Raw genomic sequence first — 21,538 nt, 5'->3', positions numbered from 1 at the left:
ACTCAAGGGTGCACCCCCTCTTCTTACTGGTAATTTCTAATACTAAGTTATTTTCAAAAGCACAGTTGGGAGAATGTGTAAATAAATAAAACAGATGATTTTATATAAAAAAGTAACAATTGCTACCCACAATTTCTATTCCATATGAGTGTTTCCTTTCTTGCAGGTTTCTTTTTTTTAATAGTAAGTCCATTTTGGTAACAAGAAAAAAGACATGAAATTTGGCTTCTTTAGTAACAAAAAAAAGCTTCTGTGGAAATTAAAAAGACACTCACTAATGTTTCATCTACTACAGCAACTTAAGAATATTATTTGATTTTGGAAAAGCTCTGAGAGATATTTTAAAACTCATATCCATGTGACTATTAGTCCAGCCAGGCACATCTCCTTATGACATCTCCTAGAATGTCCAGTTTTCTGCTGGATCCAGCTGTTGTCAGGCCCAATGCTCTGGCTGGGTAGAGAATGATGCGGCTTCTGAAAAGCATGTGCTCAGTTCCACTTCAAGGCTGATTTTCTCTGCAAAGTCTAAGTGGAAGAAAACATCCCCTTCCACCTGAATGAATTCCCCTGCAGGCTTAGAGAAACATGATGGCCTAGTCAGATGGGAAGACAGGAAGATAAAGGAGAGTCTGTCACATTTTTATGATAAATAAGAGAGAAAAGGATTTGACATCCTAACAAGATTTTCTTACCTGTTGAACAGCATCTGAACATATTTTTCAGAGTTTCCAAAATAGCAGATTGAGATTCTAGGTTGGAAAGGAAGAAGATAGTCAATATATTAAAAAATAAATTTTATCATGTCCTCAATCAGAAAAAAAAACTAAATAAAATACATCTTTAACCATAAGTACCAAAAACATCCAGTTTATCTTCCAGTTATAATTCTGTGTAATGAGAACATGAATACTTTTCAATATATTTAATATGTACAGTTACTAACACTCATGCCATTAATTACTTTTGAATTTAGACTAGCCCTATGTCCTTATTGACAGACATCAATCATAATTACTTTTCTCAATACCTAGTTTCTATTTTGTGTCAGAAAGTACCTGCTGAGACATTCACTTTTTATATAATTCACTTAGAATAAGTCTGTAAAATGATGGACGACAACTCAGCCATCTTGAAGGATGGGGTCTCAAATGCTATATCTCACTATGGACAAATCACCTTCTGGTTTGAATGAGAGACAATGAGCACTGTCACAAGAGACACTCGGAAAAAAGGGATCTTGATCCCTTGGAAGTCTGTCCTTTGGGAGTCTGAGAGATTGCAAATTCTTCATAGTGGAAAACCTAAGAGAGGACCAAGTACAGGAATCTTTTAAAAGCTAGGGGACACTTTCTTCTACGTGAAGCTTGCATCAAAGTTTACAAACATAAGGAAAAAAACAAAGAGGCTTCAGGGACAGCTGGGTGGAGCAAGCAGTTAAGTGCGCGCACTCTGCTGAAGTGGCCCAGGGTTTGCAGGTTCGAATCCTGGGTGCGCACCGACGTACTGCTTGTCAGGCCATGGTGTGGTGACATCCCATATAAAGTGGAGGAAGATGTGCATGGATGTTAGCCCAGGACCAGTCTTTCTCAGCAAAAAGAGGAGGAGTGATAGATGTTAGCTCAGGACCGATCTTCCTCACAAAAACAAACAAACAAAAGTCAAGAGCCTTCAGGAATATCCAGTGCTCCATGGATCAGAGTCTGAAAACCACTCATCTTTTCCGTCCTCCGCATTTTACAGATGAAACATAACACAAACAGTTGGTGACAACCTGAAGACTAGAGTTCGTCTCCTGACTGTCACATCACTCCCAACCCCGACTACTGTGCAGGCCAGACGCCTGACAAGATACAGCAGTCACTCCTGGGGATAATTTAGACATTCCCAATTCAACAGCATTTTAGTTGATGTACTTGACAAGACTATAGAAAAAAAAATGTATTTACTACTTAAAATGTATAATGTATAGTTAAATGATATTGAAGGTTTTCATTTCACTTACAGCACGGTTTTGATGGGCCCAGGGGCCTTCTTTCATCTGCTCACCCTCCCCGGCATCTCAAACCTTCTCTGCCTTTCCCCTCTTGCTCACTGGGCTCCAGCCACACTGGCTTCTTGCGGTCCAACTACATCCGAGTCACAGTTCCTCCACAGCATCTCTGCAACCCTGAGATATCTGCATGTCATCCTGCTTTGTCCCTTCCCTCTGGGTCTTGCTCCAACCTCCCTGTGCTCTCTAATTAAAGTAGCAACCCACTCACTCTCTAGCTCTCCCCATTGCCTGTCACTTACCTTCTTCTTGACACAGATCATCACACGATAGACTATGTAATTCACTTGTCTGCCTACTTATCCATTTTCTCACTTAGCCAACAAAAACAAGTTCTGTGAAGACAGAGATTTTGTAGAAAATTTTTTCCTTAGTGTATCCCAAGCCTGGCATACAGTAGGTGTTTAAATATTTGTTGAGTAATTGTAAGAGGGAATGAAAGAAGTCATCAGAAGAATGATCACATCATGGAAGTAGGTGCCACCATGAAGAGTGAGCATCCTGGAAAGGGAAAGAGGGAGGAAAGATTTTATATCAGGCAACATGGGTACCACTGTGCCTTTACTACTTCCTGCACATCATCTTGTCGATTTAAATAATCCATAATCAATTTATAAATCAAAATTGGGGTGAGTTTATTATGAGCCAACTTTTGAGGACCATGGACTGTGGCCTTCCTTCTCTAAGGAAGGAAGGGCACCGAAGAAGTTGGGTGTACAGAGTGGTTATATACCATCAAAGAGGATGTATCACAAGTGATTGCAATGTCCCTTTCACAATAGCCACGAGATCAGCCCTTCCATATTGCCCTGCCAGAACAGCTATTGATGGACCCAGAGGGGAAGCAGATCTGCTGTCTCGATGGGCATGGCTGGTGTCACGTCTGTTGTCTGGAGTTGGGTGATCACAGGATGACTGCAGCAATCAAATCTTAGCCTAGGGAGAAATGCTTCTCCTTAAGGAAATGCCAGTGAGGGGTAAGTTACATTCTTATCTTAAGGGCATTTTCTCTTCTCTTTGGGACATGGCAAAGCAGATACACAGTGCAGGCAACAGACCCTTTTGGAAAAACAAATTCAGGCTGAATTAGCTTTACCCCAAATGGCTTCCTCATGTGTTCCATTATATCCTATTGTTTGCCATTTATTTATCAAGCTCAGTATGTCTTTCAAACAGAAATCATCGAGAATAGCATGAAGCAGTCACTTACCAACAGATGTCACTGTGGCAACAGAATATGAACAAGTCGCCTTCAAATACAACCATTCTCCCAAATACTGTATTTCAGTGACTTAATCAAAAAGGAAATCTTCTCTCTTATACTGACAAATCTCCACTCTGAACTTAGCATTAGAGGTAGTCAATTTTGTATAAAGACCTTTAACATCAAAACCAGCCAATAGTTCTTGTTAAAGCAAATACAAATTCGGGAAAACTTTTGTTTTCAGTCATCTCAAATCCTCTCAAACTTAAGATAAGGTCCTGGTTTTGTGCAGATGGAGAAAAGATTCTCTTCATCTTTTTCTATTCAGATAGTGCAGAGAAGAGCCCAAGATGTCTCCTGGTGGAACACTAACAGTTCTTCACATTAGAAATGCATGAAATGTTTCCTAGCTTCTTTTCTATAGGCCGAGGTCTGATGAGCTGCCCCAAGGAGCAAACACCTAGGCTCCAGCAGTAAATAAGACTGTGCAGTTTACCACAACAATGAAATACAAAGATGTATCAGGAAATATTTTGAACACCTACACCTAAGCTCTCAGTTTCCCTCTGTCTAATTCCATGTCTAGCTGAACTGAATTCACTCTTCATCCCCATCCCATTTGTGATAGTTTTTATTTCCTTGAATCAGCATGTTATAACATTTAAGATAAATTTATCAAAATACTCTCTTCAAAATAGCTAGCTGAGGGCCAGCCCCGTGGCTTAGCGGTTAAGTGTGCACGCTCCACTGCTGTTGGCCCGGGTTCGGATCCTAGGCGTGCACCGACGCACTGCTTCACTGGCCATGCTGGGGCCGCATCCCACGTGCAGCAACTGGAAGGATGTGCAGCTGTGACATACAACTATCTACTGGGGCTTTGGGGGCGAAAAATAAAAAATAGATAAAATCTTTAAAAAACATCGCTAGCTGAAGTATAGGAGTTGTAGAGGGTCAAGATTTTAAGATGAAAGTGATGTACAGAGTAATTGTACTACAAAATAAAAAGTAAATGAATGAGAACAATAAGAGACAGAAAAAAAATGATAAGGAGAAGGAATATAATAGAGAGTAAAAGTAAGAAAAAGAGCAAAAAGAAGAAAGAAGGTGTAGGAAAGAGAGAGAGTCAGGAAAAGCATGAGAAATGGCAGAAAGGGGCACGAGCAGAGGGAAGACACCAGGCTCAGAGTGAATGACAAGTCAACTGGTTTCTGAGCAGGGCTCAGGTCTAGAGTCACTGAGCTGCATCTGAGAACTCTACTCAGTTCTAACATCCTGAGAAAGACCATGCCTCATCCAAACTCGGATGGCAATGGTTACCAGCGCTCTCCTCTCCCAGGACCTGCTGGAGCTTTGAGAACTGCCTCTCTCAGCTCTGGGACTGACAGAGTCCCCATTAAATATTCATCAACTGGGATGGGTGTTTTGAAAGTGTAACCCAGAGAGAGCTCTATCAGGGGTACATTTAAACCTGCCAACTCCTTCACTCATCCTTCCAAAGAATTAAGAAACTAAAGTGTTAAAAAAAAAAAACAACTGTTAAACAAAGTAGCAGAAAACGTTCCTGGCAAACGTTAAATGTTCCATCTTTTTTGAAGTTACCTCACAAAATTCTGAGCATAGTCTAAAATTCTGGGCTCCCTACAGTTCCAAATATGTTTCAGAAATGATCTCCTTTTCATCACAAAGTAAGCCTATGCCTTATGAAGCAAAATAAACTTGGATGAGTTTTATCTTGTAGAGAGAGGGCAGCAAGAAAAAGAGTAGGATGTGCTTCTCTGCTATGAAAGATAATAAAATCACACCAAAATATACAAAATATGCCTCTAAAACTGAATGAAGCGGTCTCTAAAGTGTTTTACATTTTAAGTAAAAATGCACTTATATAAAATTATACATCACTTTGACTAAAATATAATCAATTTTATAGAAGAAAAATTCATTAAGTTTCATTTAAATAGCATGACATGATTAGCTGCATAATAAATGGTAGATATTTTCATTCGGGTATACCATGTTATTCCACCAATGAGGGTGGGCTTAAACGTGTAGTTTTCCTAAAAGTCACCAACCGTATGTTCCGCTTATTTGATTATTTAATAGTATGGATCTGCTCCTCATTGCCAATGAAGGATGTCTACACACACGCTGTAGCTTGCATATGTAAGGGGAAATGCAAGATGAGTTTATAAAAAGAAAAATTGAAAATGAGCACTGTCTTTAGGAGACGTGGTCAATCTGTTCAAGAACATTTTCTCCCTTGGTAAACTGAGAAGCTGAAAGAGAGAATGCTATCAGCCTCTTCCTTGGCCCCTTATAGAATTCTGCATTACCTCAATTAAACGTGTGCTAAAGTGTTTGTAATAAACTTAGAAATGAGTTGATGACACTGTATTTGTATTACATCACACAGACTCTCTTTCATTAGGCATGATTCAAAACACTTTTTTGGACATTAGAGGCCAGATAAGTTTTGCTTCTCTGACAGACTGTAGCTTTTAATCTCATGGACATGAAATGATAGAGAATTGTTCCCCTTTCCCTTTCTACTTTAAACCAGAGTGATAAATTTCCAGCTACCTTTAAAAACTGCAGGTCCTTCTGAAACACATTTTAGTGTGCTGGTTTACCTTAGCTTCATTTCTTTGTTCTATCCTAAACTCCTTTCAGTTTGATCTATGTTCCTTTGTATTCCTTTTGTATACCTAGATATTTAAAATTTGCTCTAACCTATATTGGAGAAATGTTGAGTTACAAATCTTTCAGCCAGCATGTGAACTCAATTTTTAGGATTTCTACGCAAAAAGTTTCTGCCATGTTTCTACCAGCTCTCTTTCCATATATTTTCCTCAAGGATTTCCTGCGACAAAATTGCCTTTCTAAAAACCAGTCCTCTGTTCACTCTCTTAGCCTGTTACATTTTCATAGAAAAATAGAGGACTGGATTTTCCAAAGATACAACATGAATGATCAAGTGCTGATTCACACCTAGATATCCTGCTCCTGTTCTCCATGAATTTTAAAACTAAAGTTAATTATCTCTTTCATTTTGTCTCAATCTATTGAGTAACCTTGGCACTGAGCCCCTAAATTGGTCCACAGCTTGCTTCAGCAGACACAAAACTCTCTCTCAAATGCTTGCATTCATGTGCTGAGTACGTATTGTATTTATTTAGATCTTATTCAACAAGAGATCTTCATTGATTCACTCAAATACTTAAGTATACATTATGCGGCCAAAGGTCTTGAGATGTTGGGGGTCTGCAAGGAAGACAGATATGTATAAACAGATAAATTACGCTATAGAAATAATTTGATTGAAAGAGATATGAATAAAATGCCGCGGGACTCCAGGAAAAAGAACCACCATAGGTTGACCTACAACTAAGATATATAGCAATGTACTGGGGCTTTGAGAAAAAAAAAAAAACACCATGGGGGTTGGATAGGGTTTATACCATATAAGTAAAGGAAAATGAAGAGAGAGAAGATAAAGAGAAAACAAGATAAACAGAAAGATTTTCTTCTTATTAATGTTTCTGGCCAACAACTTTTGGAGCACACTGCTTGTTGATGTCCTTTCTAGCCAGTCTTATCTTTCAGCCGGCTTCTATAGACTTCTCCGTGCAGACAATGCCAAGTATGTAGGGAACCAGGAGGTGAGCAAAAGATTCACAGGAATCTGCAGCCCATCTGCAGCTCACTGGTGGGGAGGGGCACTAAGGCATCACCTTGGCCTTTCTTTCCAAGTTCACATAAAGGAGGGGCGGTTCCTTCCTCAATATATGAAGGTGGAGATAAATCTCTTTCACAGAATGGATTATGGATAAATTAATGTGAGAGCCATGAAAAAGGCGAAGGAGATAGCACCATGATTATGAAGTAACTGAACATGTGAAGTAGTAACCAATATAAAGAAGAGCTGAAGACAAGAAAAAGGGCTAAAAACCAGTTCTCAATTTTCTAAGATGGAAATGCAAGTCTTTCTTCTTCAAAAAGAAAAAAGTCATTGAACCCTTTCCTTTAAAATAAAATTGAAAGGGGCCACATATTGTAAATAATGGTTTTAACCATGATGTCAGTACACAATAATGTGTAGCAATCAGCTAAGTGCACTGCAAATTGTTCATTCCTTAACAATTATGTTATCAAAATTTGCAATTGATATATATATTTTAGTAAATTGTAGACTGTGAAAAAATTTGTCACCATATTATTGACAATGTTACTGTTACAACTGAAAGCATGACTAGGAGCGAGAGGGTGGTGTGACCCCAGATTGCTAGAGTCACAGCAAGAAAAGTCAAGAAAGTGCCATCAGGTCATTTGGACAAAAGACTGCTGTATGGCTCTTGGGTTTATAACAGATTAATTGGAGAAAAACATGTCACTACAGTAAATTATTGTCTACTTACCTCAGTCACCCTCTCCAAGAACACATATTTTAAAATGAGACAAGTTATTATATTTAAAATTACCAGTTCTGGCATTTCAGAAACTACATCAAACAATGAAGTAAAAACTAGGTTACAAACAACCTGGTATCAATTCCAACTACCATCTTTTACAAAAATAAAACTCTAATTATCACTAATTCATTTGCAATCTAGTCCTCCTCCCATATAGAAAATCAACAACTTCAAATGTTTCATAACTTTTTTTAACTTTCCCTAAAATTTTAGAAGATAATACAAATATATCTCTTGGAAAAGTTGAGAAAGATAGAGACACAACGAAAAGTAAAGATGAAAATATTACCCTAATAAATGATGTTAAACACAAGATATGAACAACTGTTAAAAGAATTCTCTATGAAATTGATAATTCTAGTATCTGTACGCCTGCTTATTACCTATCAGTAATTTGATACATAAACAAATAGAATAGTGTATTTAATTGGATCAATTCTTTCAGTTGTGTGCTTTTCCTTTTAAAACTACATGTGCTTTTATGTTCTGGCTTTATTTTCAGGTGGTATCACATTAGAACACCCTCATCTCTGAAGATTTTTGCAATAAGGAACTCTACCTTGGCCCTTGATCAACTGTACTCTGTGTTATGATAAAGTCAGAGCCCTACATGGAACAATGTTTCCTAAATCCTATGTCCCATGCGTTGTTGAATGTCAGGGAGTATATGCCACCAAGTAAACACTAAACAGTGTTTCAATAGCATGGGATATTAAAAGGAGTACATGCAGGGTTGGGTGTGGGACCCCATTCAGCACCTCAGTGCAAAGAAGAAAGAGGTAAACGCATCCCTCCAGAGACTGGGATAAAAATAGAAGGTTATGAGCCCGAGGCTCCCTCTGCAGGCCATTAAGCAGGAAGCTGGAATAAAACTGTTGACACCATGGATCATGGTTAGTTTTACAGGGAACTCACGAGGAAGTGAAGGACATGAAATAATGATAATTATAATAACAGCAGCAAACACTTCTACAGAGCCAGGCACTACACTCTGAATGTTAATTCTGTGATTGAACATACATTAACACACATAATCCTCAAAATATCCCGACATAGTAGATGTTGGTCTTTTCACAATTATATAGATGAGCAGACTGGGTACAGTGGCTAGAAAACTCATCCAGTTTACACAGCTCATAAATGACAGAGCCCAAGCTCAATGCTGTTATGTTATGTTCTTTTACTACAACACCAAGTTAAGTCTTTAACGACTATCTCCACTGGCAACTACCAAGACCTTAGTAGTCCCTCCATGCAGGTAGGCATGGGCATGGCAGGGACCCGCCTGAGGGAGGCTAAAACACCCAAGGTGTGGCACAGCAGTTGCCAAGTGGCTTCCTCCTCTGACGGGGGTGAGAACACACCCGAAAAAACTTGGTGACAGGCACCAAGGCTCTTTCCTTCAGAACTGGTCCACCACGAAATGGGCCTGGAGCAGGAGGATGAGCAAATAGGCCAGCCTCTTTTGAAAAAAGCAGGCGATCTGCACCAGCCTTCCTGTCGCCCTGGGCATGGCACATATGCCCTCAGGCACAGGGCCTCACACCTGCCCTCCATGGTGGATTTCTCGCCAGACCATGGCCTGAGCACTAGGAAAGCCAGGCCTTCCCGACTCCACAGAGGAGGCAGGGACACGTCATGGGAAGGACTAGCCCAATATGGCTGTGGCTCCCTAGCCCTGGGGTGCGATATGCCGGTCACGGCTCTTCAAACTCCACAGAGCCTTTCCTACTCCTGGCCTGGCTGCAGTCGCAAAGTGAAGGCATGTGCTGAGGCCATGGCTTTGTCTTTTCAGAAAGAAATGAGACCCGGGATGAGGCAGCTGGCCCAGGGAGAGCCTTGAGCTTGAAGCCCAGTATGCCTGTGGCCCTCAGGACGAGAAAAATGTTTCCAAGGAAGGGAAGCTGCCTTCAAGCTGAGTGGGAGTGGGGGAGGGGAGGCAGACAACAGCTGAAGCCAAGTCCAGAAGGGTGACGATGGAACAGCTGCAGCTGGGTGGCGCCAGCCTGTCGGATCCTGGCTGGAGGGCGGGGCCTTCACTGAGGACCCAGAGGCAAGCCCTAGGCCCTGGCGGTCGCGCATGCGCCCTTAGCCTGTGTGGGGTTGTGGGGGGTTGAACCCAAGCCCACAGGGATCCCGGAAAGGTCAGAGAAAGAAGGGACCATGGGAGAAGTAAGCAAGGTGGGCAGGGCACAGCACCTTACTCTCCTCAGGTCCCCGAGGGAGAGAGAGAGAGAGAAACCGAGAGGGAGAGAGAGAGAGACCCCTGACCTCTGAGTCGCTGCCTCTACTGAGTCCTTCCAAATCACACGTCATCCCTCTTCCAACCACCACACCCATGCCCGCCCCGGGGCCAGCCACACCACAGAGATGCCGGTTCCTGGTCACCTCCTTGCTGGCCCTTCCAGACCTGACCCCAGTACAGGGGAAACGGTTCAGACAAGCCTTTACATGTCCGTCTACATGACAATGGCCTTCTTCCCCTCTCCCATCTCTCAGGCCCACCCAAGACATACACCTTTGTCATTAGCTCAGGAGAGGATGCAAGATGAGAATCTCTGCCCTGTGTGGAGAAACTCAGTTTCCCGGGTTTCTCCCATGGACACATGTTCTTCAGCTGGGTCTGATTTTCTCCACCCAACCTATTTTGTTAAGGATTTGGCCAGCCATCAGAACCTAAAGGGAAAGGGCGGAGAGGGATTCTCTCTCTGCACCCAACAGCCAAGAGCTGGGTCGGTCCCTCAGACCTGGCCAGGGGCAGCCCATGCCCCGACGCCCTCTCCCAGGGCATCCAAGGCAGGCTCGGTGACAGCACCAGCCCACTCGCCACTGCCACGACCATCGTCCTCCCTTGGGAGGCCTGGGCAGGACAGGGACCCGGGTGTGGGAGGCCTCCAGATCTCAAGTCTGGAACACCACTTTCCAGGCTGCTTCCTCCTCTGACGGGGGCCCAGCACACGTCCCAGGAGACTTAGCAGCCATCCCCAGGGCTGTGTCATCCGGAACTCATCCCCTTGGAAGGGGCCTGGGCCAGGTGCCAGGTTCGGCTGGTTGGCTAGCCTCCTTTGGAGAAAGCAGACAATCTGAGCCAGGCTTGCAGTGGCCCTGCACGTGACAACTGCGACCACAGGAAGAGGGCCTCACGCGTGCCCTCCATGGCGGATTTCTCCCCAGAGCCATGGCCTGGGCAGTATAAAGGCCAGGCCCTCCTGACTCCAGGGAGGAGGCTGGGACCTGTGGCCGGAGGGGCTTGCCCAGTTTGGCGCTGGCTCCCTAGCCCTGCAGTGCCATCTGCCTGTCTCGGTCCTTCTGACTCCACAGAGTCTTTCCTACACCTGACCTAGCTGCAGACGCAAAGTGCAGGCATGGGGTGAGGCCACGGCTTTGTCTTTCCCGGAAGAAATGAGCCCCTGGACGAAGCAGCTGGCCCAGGCAGAGCCTTGAGCTTGAAGCCCAGTATGCCTGTGGCCATCTGGGCCAGAGCAATGCTTCCAAGGGAAGCGGCCTTCAAGCTGAGTGGGAGTGGGAGAGGGGAGGGAGACAGCAGCTGAGGCCAAGTCCAGAAGGGCAGCGATGGAACAGCTTCAGCTGGGTGGTGCCAGCTTGTCAGAGCCTGGCGGGAAGCCGGGTCCTTCACTGAGGACTCCCGAGGCCAGCCTTAGGCCCCTGCGGTTGCGCATGCGCCCTTGGCCTGCGCGGGGGTGTGGGGGGTTGAACCCAAGCCCGCAGGGCTCCTGGAGTGGTCAGAGAAAGATGGCACAATGGGAGAGGTAGGCGAGGTGGGCAGGGCGCAGCACCTTACTCTCCTCAGGTCCCCGAGGGGGAGAGAGAGAGACAGAGAGAGAGAGACAGAGAGAGAAGAGAGGGAGAGAGAAAGAAACCCCTGACCTCTGAGTCGCTGCCTCCACCGCTGGCTGGTGCCAACTCACACGCCATCCCACTTCCACCCACCACCCCCACGGCCCCCCTGGGGCCAGCCACACCACAGAGAGGCCGGTTCATGGTCAGCTCTGTGCCGGCCCTTCCGGACCTGACCCCAGTGCAGGGGAAATGGTTCAGACAAGCCTTTACATGTCCCTTGGCATGACAATCATCTTCCTCCCCTCTCCCTTCCCATAGGCCCACCCACGACATCCACATTTGTCATTAGCTCAGGAGAGTATGCAAGATGAGAATCTCTGCCAGTGTGTGGAGAGACTCAGTTTCCCGTGTTTCTCCCATGGACACATGTTCTTCAACTGGGTCTGATTTTCTCCAGACAACCTGTCTTGTTAAGGATTTGGCCAGCCCTAAGATCCTGCAGGGGAATGGCAGAGGTGGATTCTCTCTCTGGCCCGGACTGCCCCAAGCTGGGTCGGTCCCTCAGACCTGGCCAGGGGCAGCCCATCTCCAGGCGCCCTCTCCCTGGTCATCCCGGGACAGGCTAGACGGCAACCCCACCCCACTCGCCACTGCCACGACCATCGTCCTCCCTTGGGAGGCCTGGGCAGGACAGGGACCTGGGTGTAGGAGGCCGCCTGATGTCACCTCTGGCACACCAGTTGCCTGGCTGCTTCCTCCTCTGACGTGGCCCAGCACAACCCCCAGGAGACTTGACGGCCGTCCCCAGGGCTATGTCTTCAGGAACTTGTCCCCTTGGAAGTGGCCTGGCCCAGGTAGCATGTTCTGCTGGTTGTCCAGCCTCCTTTGGAGAAAGCCAGCGAACCGAGCCAGCCATCCTCTTGCCCTCTGCCTGGCACCTTTGTACTCAGACATAAGGCCTCACACGTGCCCTTCGTCATGTTTTTCTCCCCAGAGCCATTTCCTGGGGTACTCTTAGTCTTACGTTACTGTTATGTTTGGTTTCCGTTTACTGTCAGTTTTAGGGTTAGGTTTCGTTTTCGGGTTAGTGTTAGATTTACATTAAGGTATATGTTTTTGGTTAGGTTTATGGTTCTGGTTAGGGATAGGGTTATGATTCTGTTTAATAGTATGTTTGAGTTTAGGTTAGTGTTATGGTTGGTTGCCAGGTTTGGGTTAGATTTCAGGTTAGGGTTAGGGTTCAGTTAGCATAGCATTATCATCTGGTTAGTGTAAGGGTTAGGGTTTCTGTTACTTTTGGGGTTAGGGTTATGGTTAGCATTAGGGTTATGGTTCTGGTTAGGGTTAGGGTTTGGGTTTGGTACAGGTTTGTTTTACGTGTAGGGTTAGTGTTAGAGTTTAGGGTTATGCTTAGGGTTAGGGTCAGTGGTCAGGTTCAGTTTAGCGTTGGGGTTAGTGTTAGGGTTCAAGTTAGATTTAGGGTTATGGTTAGGTGTAGTGTTAGTGTTAGTTTCCGGGTTAATGTCAGGGTCAGGGCTTGGTTTTGATATCGGTTTAGACTTAGGGTTGTGGTTGGGTTAGTCTTCGAGTTAGTGTTAGGTTTCGGGTTCGGGTTAGGGTTCTTGTTAGGGTTAGGGTTCAGGTTAGCCTTCACGTTAGTGTTAGGCTTTGGGTTAGGCTGAGGTTAGGGTTAGTCTTCGGATTAGGGTTATTATTAGGTTTCGGTTCGAAAAAGTCTTAGCTTTAGCATTAGGTTTCTTGTTAGGCTTAAGGTTAGGGTTAGGGCTAGGGTTAGGGTTAGGCTTTGGGTTGGGTTCGGGTGAGGGTTAGGGTTAGGTTTAAGTTATGGTTTCCGATTAGGGTTATGGTTAGGGTTAGGGTTGGATTTAGGTCTAGGGTTAGGGTTAGGGTTAGGGTTAGTGTTGGGTTAGGATTAGGGTTAGAATTATGTTTAGAGTTCAGGTTAATGTTAGGGTTAGCAGTAGGGTTTGGGTTAGGGTAATGTTTAGTTTTAGTGTTAGCGCTAGTGTTCGAGTTAGGGTTAGGCTTAGGGTTCAGGTTCGTGTTTCAGTTAGGCTTAGGGTTAGAGTCGGGCTAAGATTAGGTTTAGGGTTAGGGTTACATTTCGGGCTAGGTTTGCTGATAGGGTTAGGGTTAATTTTCATGTTAAGTTTAGGTTTATGTTTAAGGTCTGGGTTGTTTTCAGTTAAGGGTTACGGCTAGGGTTCGAGTTCATTTTCTGGTTAGGGTTAGGGTTATGTTTTGCTTTGTTGGGACGCTTAGGATTAGGGTTTCCGCTAGGTTTATGTTAAGGTTTAGGGTGAGGTTACTGTTTGGATTAAGGTTATGGTTAGTGTTTGGTGTCGGTGTCAGGTTAGGTTTATTGTTAGGGTTTGGGTTAGCGTTTGAGTTAAGGTTAGGGTTTGGATTCGGGTTCTGGTTCGGGTTCGGGTTAGGTTTAGTGTTCACCTTAGGGTTAGGGTTAGTTTTATGTGTAGGGTTTGGTTCTGGGTCGGTTTAGGGTTAGATTTCTGTTTAGGTTAGGGTTCCGATTCATGTTCATGTTAGGTTTAGTATTAGGGTTATTGTGAAGTTTAGGCTTAGCCTTATTTTGAGGTTTGCCTTTGGATTAGGGTAAAGTTTAGGTTTCAGTTCGGGATAAGTTTAGGTTTAGGTTTAGTGTCGGATTAAGCTTCACGTTAGGGTTAAATTTGGGGCCCGGTTTAGGGTTTGGGTTAGGGTTCGGCTTATGCTTAGGGCTAGGTTTAAGGTTAGGGTTGGGTTGGATTAGGTTTACTGTTAGGGTTCATGTTAGTGTTAGAGTTATGTTTAGTCTTAGAGTTATTGTTCAGATTAGGGTTAGGTTTCAGGTTCAGGTTAGGGTTAGGATTAGTGGTAGGGTTCAGGTTAGGGTTAGGACTAGCTTTAGGGTTAGGGGCAGGGTTAGGGTGAGGGTTAGGGCCTGGGCTGGTTTATGTTTAGGGCTAGGGCTAGGATTAGTGTTATGGTTATTCTTAGAGTTAGATGATGTGGTTTGTGTTTCCATTAAGGTTAGGTTTAGCAGTAGGGTTAGGATTAGGAATAGGGTTAGTGTTTGTGTTAGGACTGGTTTAGGGCTACAGCAAGGGCAAGTGATAAGGTTAGGGTTGGATTACATGTAGGGTTAGGGTGAGAGTTAGGAGTAGGTGTAGTGACAGGGTTTGTGTTATGGCAAGAGTTATCGTTAGGGCCGAGCTTAGGGCTAAGTTTAGTTATTACATTTAGGGTTAGGTTTCTTTTTAGGTTAATCACTAGATTTATTTTTATGGTTAGGAACGGGGCAGGTTTTGAGGTTAGAGCTGGGTGTATGATTAGGGTTAGGTCTGACGTTAGTGTTGTGTGTGCCTTAGGGTGGGACAATGGAAAGTGTAGGAATAGGCGTAGGGTTTTAGTTTGGGTTAAGACTAGGGTTAGAGTTAGGGTTATGCTAGAGTTAGGGTTACTGTTAGGGCTAGGGCTAGGACTAGGTTTTAAGTTAGGGTTAGAGTTGGCTTAGGGTTACAGTTACAGTGAGTGTTAGGGGTAGGCATATGATTAGGGTTAAGGCTAGGGGGAGTTTTAGGGCTTGGGGTAGGTTTAGGGTTAGAGCTAAAGTTGGGTTAGGTTTCATGATACAAACTCCAACCCTAGCCCTAAAACTAATGTTAACATTAATCCGAACGTTAAGCCTAATTCTCATCATAGACCTAAACCTAACCCTAACCCTAACCATAGCCCTAGACATAACCTTGTACCTAACCCTAACCCTAAATCTAAACCTACAATTTCCCTTACACTCAACCTAGGCCTACTACTAACCCTATACCTGACACTTAGCACAACACAACACCAAACCAAACACTAACAGTAACAATAACAATAATTCAACAATTAGCACTAAGCCTAAGCCTAGCCCTATCCCTAACACCAACCCTAGTCCTAGACATAACCCTAACCCTGGCACTAGCTCTAGCCATAAACCTAACCCTAACTTTAACCCTAAGCCTAACCCTTGCCTTAGATCTAGCCCTAACCCAACCTACAGCTGAAACTAATCCTAGCCCTAGCCCTAAACCCAGACCTTACACTAGCCATAACCCTAACTCTATGTCTAAACCTAGCTCTTGCTCAAACCTTAATCGTAACCCTAACACTATGCTAACTATAGTACACTAACTCTAAACACTAAGGCTAACACTAAATTTAACTCTAATCCTAACAATAACCCTAACACTAATACAACCCTAGCCCTAACCCGAACCCTAACCATAATCCTTACCCTAAACCTAAATCTACTTCTAACCATAACCCTAACACTAACCTTGACCCAAGTCTTGAACTAACCTTAGCCCTAAACCCAGCCCCAGCCCTAACCCTAATCATTGTCCTCACCTGACCCCTAACACTATCCCTAGCCTTAACACTAACCCTAATGTTATACATAATCCTAACACAAGCCGCAGCCCTAGACCTAACTCTAACTGTAACCCTAACCCTAAAACTGATCCTAAAACTTAGCCCAACCCCGAACACTAACACTAAACGCAGCCCTATGCTTAGTCCTGAATCTTACACTAAACCTAACAGTAAAACTGAACCTAACCCTAGTCTAAGCCCTAGACCAAGCCCTAGCCATAAACTTAACCATAGACCTAACTCTAGCCCTGGCCGTAATAGTAACGCTAATGTAATTCCCACAGCTAACCGTATCACTACCCCTAACCTTAACTGTAACCCTACCTCTATCCCTAAAACACTATTTACCCAGACCCTAAGACTTAAGGTAACACGAACCCTAACAATAACCCAACCCTAAACCCCAACCTAACTGTAACCCTAACCTTAAGCCTAAAAATAACCCAATCCCTAGTGATAACACTAACACTAATCTTAAGAATAATCATAACCCTAAACCTACCACTACACCTAACCCTAACCCTATGCCTAACTGTAACCATAACCCTAAATCTTAGATAACCCCTACCCCTAAGTCTAACCCTAACCCTAACTCTAACGTTAACCCTAACCCTAACCCTATGCCTACCCCTAATACTACCCTGAACACTAACATTAACTCTTTAACCCAACCACAAACCAAACCCCAACACTAATCCTAGCATTAGCCCTAACCAAAACCCTTGCCCTAAACCTAGCACTAACCCTAACCCTAACCCTAGCCTTAACCCTAGAACCAGCACTAGACCCAGCCTTAACCCTAACCCTAAACTTAAGACAAAGCCAAACGCTAACCCTAATTGTACCCCAGACCTACCCCTAACCATAAACTACCCTTAACCCTAACCGTGGCTCTAGACCCTAATGCCAACTCTAACACTAGCCGTAAACCTAAATCAAACCCTAACTCTAAAACTAACCCTAACCCAATTCCTACAACAACCACTGGCCTTAACATGAACACTAACTCTAAACCTATCCCTACACCTATTCCTCCCCTAATCATAACCCTAGCCGAAACCCTAGCCCCTCCATAACCATAGGCCAAACTCTAATGCAACCCTAACCCCAACTCTAACACTAACCATAAAACTAAAGCTAACCCTAACCCAAACTTAACCCCAACTCCATCCCTAATAATAACACTATTCCTAACACTAGCCGTAATTCTAACCTTAGCCCTAGCCCTAACTCTAAACCTAGCCCTAGCCCTAAACTTACCCCTAACCATAATACTAACACTAACCCTAACACTATCCCTACACGTACCACTCTGCTAAACCTAACCTTAAGCCAAGCCTAACACTAACCCTAACCCCAGTTCTAGCACTAAGACAAACCTTAACCCTAGGCCTAACTCTACCCCTACACCTGCACACCTCCCCTAATCCTAATCCAAACCATACCCCAACCCTAAGCTTAAACCTAGCCCTAACGCAAGCTTAACCCCAAACATCACCCTAACGTTAACAATAAAACTAACATTAACTCTGTACCAAACCTAACCTTAACCATAAACCTTACCCTAACACTAATACAAGTCCTGCACCTATACCTACTAACTCTAAACCTAACCATAACACAAACCGACCCCTAACCCCACCCCTACCCCTACCCCTACCCCTAAACCTAACGCGAACTCTAACCCAGCTCTACCCCTAACGCTACCCATAACGTAAACCCTAACCCATTCATACCCCAACCTTAATCCTAGCCATAGCCCTAAACATAAAACCAACAACAGCCCTAGCCCTAAACCTGACCTAGAACTAACCCTAGCCCTAAACTTAGCACTAAACCTAGCACTAACCATAGTCCTACCCTAACCATTGTACTAAGACTCCATCGCCACCCTGAGCCCTAACTCTCACACTAACCCAACCGCAACCCAACCCCAACCCTAAACCTAACCCTAACCTTAACGCTATCGCTCACAGTAACCATAACCCTAGCTGTAACCCTAACCCTAACACTAACCTCATCTGTAACGTTAACGTTAAACATTACCCTAGACCTAACACTAACCCAGTCATACACATGAAATTAAACATAGTCCTAGTCCTAACCCTAAACTCAGGCCTAGCCTTAGCCATAAATCTAGACCTATACTTAACCATAGCCATGGCCCTAACATTAACCCTAACATTAACACTATCCATAACCTTAGCACAAACACTAATGCTAACCCTGAACCAAACCAAACACTAAAAAGCCATCCCCATTACCCACTATAAACCCATCCCCATACCCCTAACACAAAGCCTACCCTTAACCCTAAACCTAGCCGTAACCGTGACCCTGCACTACACTTAACCATAAAGCAAATCCTTACCCTACCATAACTCCTAATCTTACCTTAATTCTAGCCCTAGCCCTACCCTCACGTTAGTGTTAGACCTAACACTAAGCCTAACACTAACCCTAAATCTAGCCCTAGACCTAGCCCTACCTTTAAGCCTAACCCTAGTCCTAACCATAACACAAACCCTAACACTACCCTATGCCAAACTCTACCCTTACACTTGACTCTAACTCTAACCATATCCCTAAGCCTAACCCTCAACGCTAGCCCTAACCCAACACAAATCCTAGCCCTAAATCTGACCCTAAACTTAGCCCTAGCCCTAGCCATAACTCAAACTCTAACACCAACCCTAGCTCTAACCCTAACTCTAACCCTAATAATAAATCTAGATCTAGTCCTAGCACTAACGTTAACCCTAACCGTGTCCATAGTCCTGGCTCTAACCATAACCCTAACACTAGCCCTATCACTAACACTAACCCTAAAACTACCTCTAAACATAACCTTAAACCATCTCTAACTCCAACCCTCCCCATTCCCATAAGCCTAACATTAACTCTAACTCTAACTCAGCCCTAGGCTAACCTTGACCCTAACACTTACCCCAGTCTAAGCCACAGCCCTAACCTTAGTTTGATCCCACACACTAAACGTAACTCTATCCCTAACAAAAACCGAGCTCCAGCAATTGCCCTAGCCCTGCCCCTAAACTAAACTTACCTCTAATACTAACTCTACCACAAAAGTAAACCAAACCCTAGCTCTAGGACTAACCCTAAACCTAAAACTAATCCTAAGTCTAACTCTAGCTCTAGGCCTAACCCCAACCCTAGCCTAGAGGTGACCCTAACGCTAACACTAACCATCACACAACACTAACCATCACCCAACACTAAACCTAACCCTAATGTTAACTCTGCCCTAATCCTAGCCCTAACCCTAATGCTAACACTAGCCCATGTCAAAACCCTAACCCTAACCCTAGTCCTAATCTTACTTTTAACCATGATATTAGCCCTAAACCTGACTCTAAACCTAAGCCTATACCTAACCCAAACCCTAACCTTAAATGTAACCCTAACCTACCATTAACCCTAGCTGTAGCCCTAAAATTGCCCCTACCCATAATGCTAACCATAACCCTAATCCTAGCCCTACTCTTAATCCTACTCCTAATGCTAGGCCCAACCCTAGCCCTCAGCATAATCCTAGCCCTAACCCTCACTCTAGCCTTAACGCTAACTCTCATGCTACCACCAGCCCTAACACTCATCGTAAAGCTAACCCTAACCCAACCCTCACCCTACCCTTAAGCCTACCACTCCTCTAACTCTAACCCTAACCCAACACTTACCACTACACTAGCCTTAATCCTAACCTAACCCTTACGCTACCTCTAGCCCTACTTTTAACTGAAAACCTAAACAATCCCTAACCATAACCATAACATTAATCCTAACCCTAGCCTTTATCCTAAACATAGCCCTAGCCTTAACACTATCCCTAACTTAGTCGTAACCCTAATGATAGCCCTAGATTTAGCTCTAGTCCTAACCCTAGCCCAAAACTAACCCTAACCCTACTGTAATCTGAACTCTAGCCCTAACCCTAAACCGAAGACCAGCCCTAGCCCTAACCCTGACTGTAGCACTAACTCTAGACTTAACCCTAACTGTAGCTATAAACCTAACCCAAAACCTAAGGTTAAACTTAAGGCTAATCCAAGGCCTAAACCTAGCCCTAACCCTAACCCTTGTCCTAACAGTAACCCTAACGCTAGACCTCCCCGTAAATCTACCACTAAATCTAAACCTAACACACCCATAACCTTAGCCATAACCACAGATCGAACCCTAACACTAACCTTAACTCTAACCCTATCCTAACCCTAGTTGTAACTCTAACCCTTCCCCTAAACGTAAACCTAAACATAGCTCTAGTCCTAACCCTAAACCTAACCCTGACACTAAACCTAAACATAGACCTAGGGCTAACCCAAACACTAGACAGAGACCTGAGCCTAACTCGAGACCTACCACTAACCATAACCGTAACCATAAACCTAACCATAACCCTAGCCATAGGCTTAACTTCTACCCTAGCCGTAGACCTGACCCTAACCACAACCCTAACCCTAACTCTAACCCAACAGTAGCCCTAACCCTAATGATAACCATGACCTAATGATAGCCCTAGCCCTAACCCCAACACAAGCCCTAGTCCTAATCCTAACCAAACCACGGACATAAATATAGCTCTAAACCTAACCCTAACCTTAAACATAGCCTTACCCTAACCCTCACCATAACCATATGCCTAGCCCTAACCCATACTCTAACCCTAACAGTAACCCTAGACCTAGCCCTAGAACTAACACTAACACTAGCCTTAGCCCTAGACCTAGTGCTATCTTTAACCCTACCCCTAAGCCTATGCCTAACACTAGCCTTAACACTAACGCCAACCCTAACCCTAAGCCTAACTCTAGCCCTAACCCTAGCCCTAGCCCTAACCTTAATGCTAACACTAACAGTAGCCCTAAATCAAAACCTAACACTACCCCAACCATAACCCTCACTCTAACCCAACTCTAAACTTACCCCTAACTCTACGGCTACTCCTACCCGTCACTTTAACACTTACCCTATTTTTTTCCCCCAAAGCCTCAGTAGATAGTTGTATGTTATAGCTGCACATCCTTCTAGTTGCTGTATATGGGACGCGGCCTCAGCATGGCTGGAGATGCGGTGTGTCGGTGTGCAGCTGGGATCCAAAGCTGGGTCGCCAACAGCGGATCCTGCGCACTTAACTGCTAAGCCATGGGGCCAGCCCCACGCTTACCCTAAATACAAACCTAACCTTACACATAACCCTAAAGTTAACCCTCACCCTATCCATAACCCAAACTCTAATGCACGCAACATTAACCCTAACACTAACCCTAATCCAAGCCATAGCCATAAGCCTAAAGCCAGCCGCAGCCCTAGCCCTACCAGCAACCTAGCACTAACCATAGCCATAAACCTAACCGAACTCTAACCCTAAACCTAAACTTAACACTAACCTTAGACCTAAACCTAAGCCTTTCCCAAAACCTAATCCTAACGCTAACCATACACCTGACCCTCACCCAAACACTAAACCTACCCCAAGCGTAACCTTAACCCTAGCCCTAGCCCTAGCCCTAAGCCGAGCCCTAAGACTAACCAGAACTCTGTTCCTAACCCAACCCCAAG

This window comes from Diceros bicornis (genome assembly GCF_020826845.1).
Source record: "Diceros bicornis minor isolate mBicDic1 chromosome 30 unlocalized genomic scaffold, mDicBic1.mat.cur SUPER_30_unloc_2, whole genome shotgun sequence".
Lineage (NCBI taxonomy): Eukaryota > Metazoa > Chordata > Mammalia > Perissodactyla > Rhinocerotidae > Diceros > Diceros bicornis.
This window is presented reverse-complemented; position numbering follows the sequence as displayed.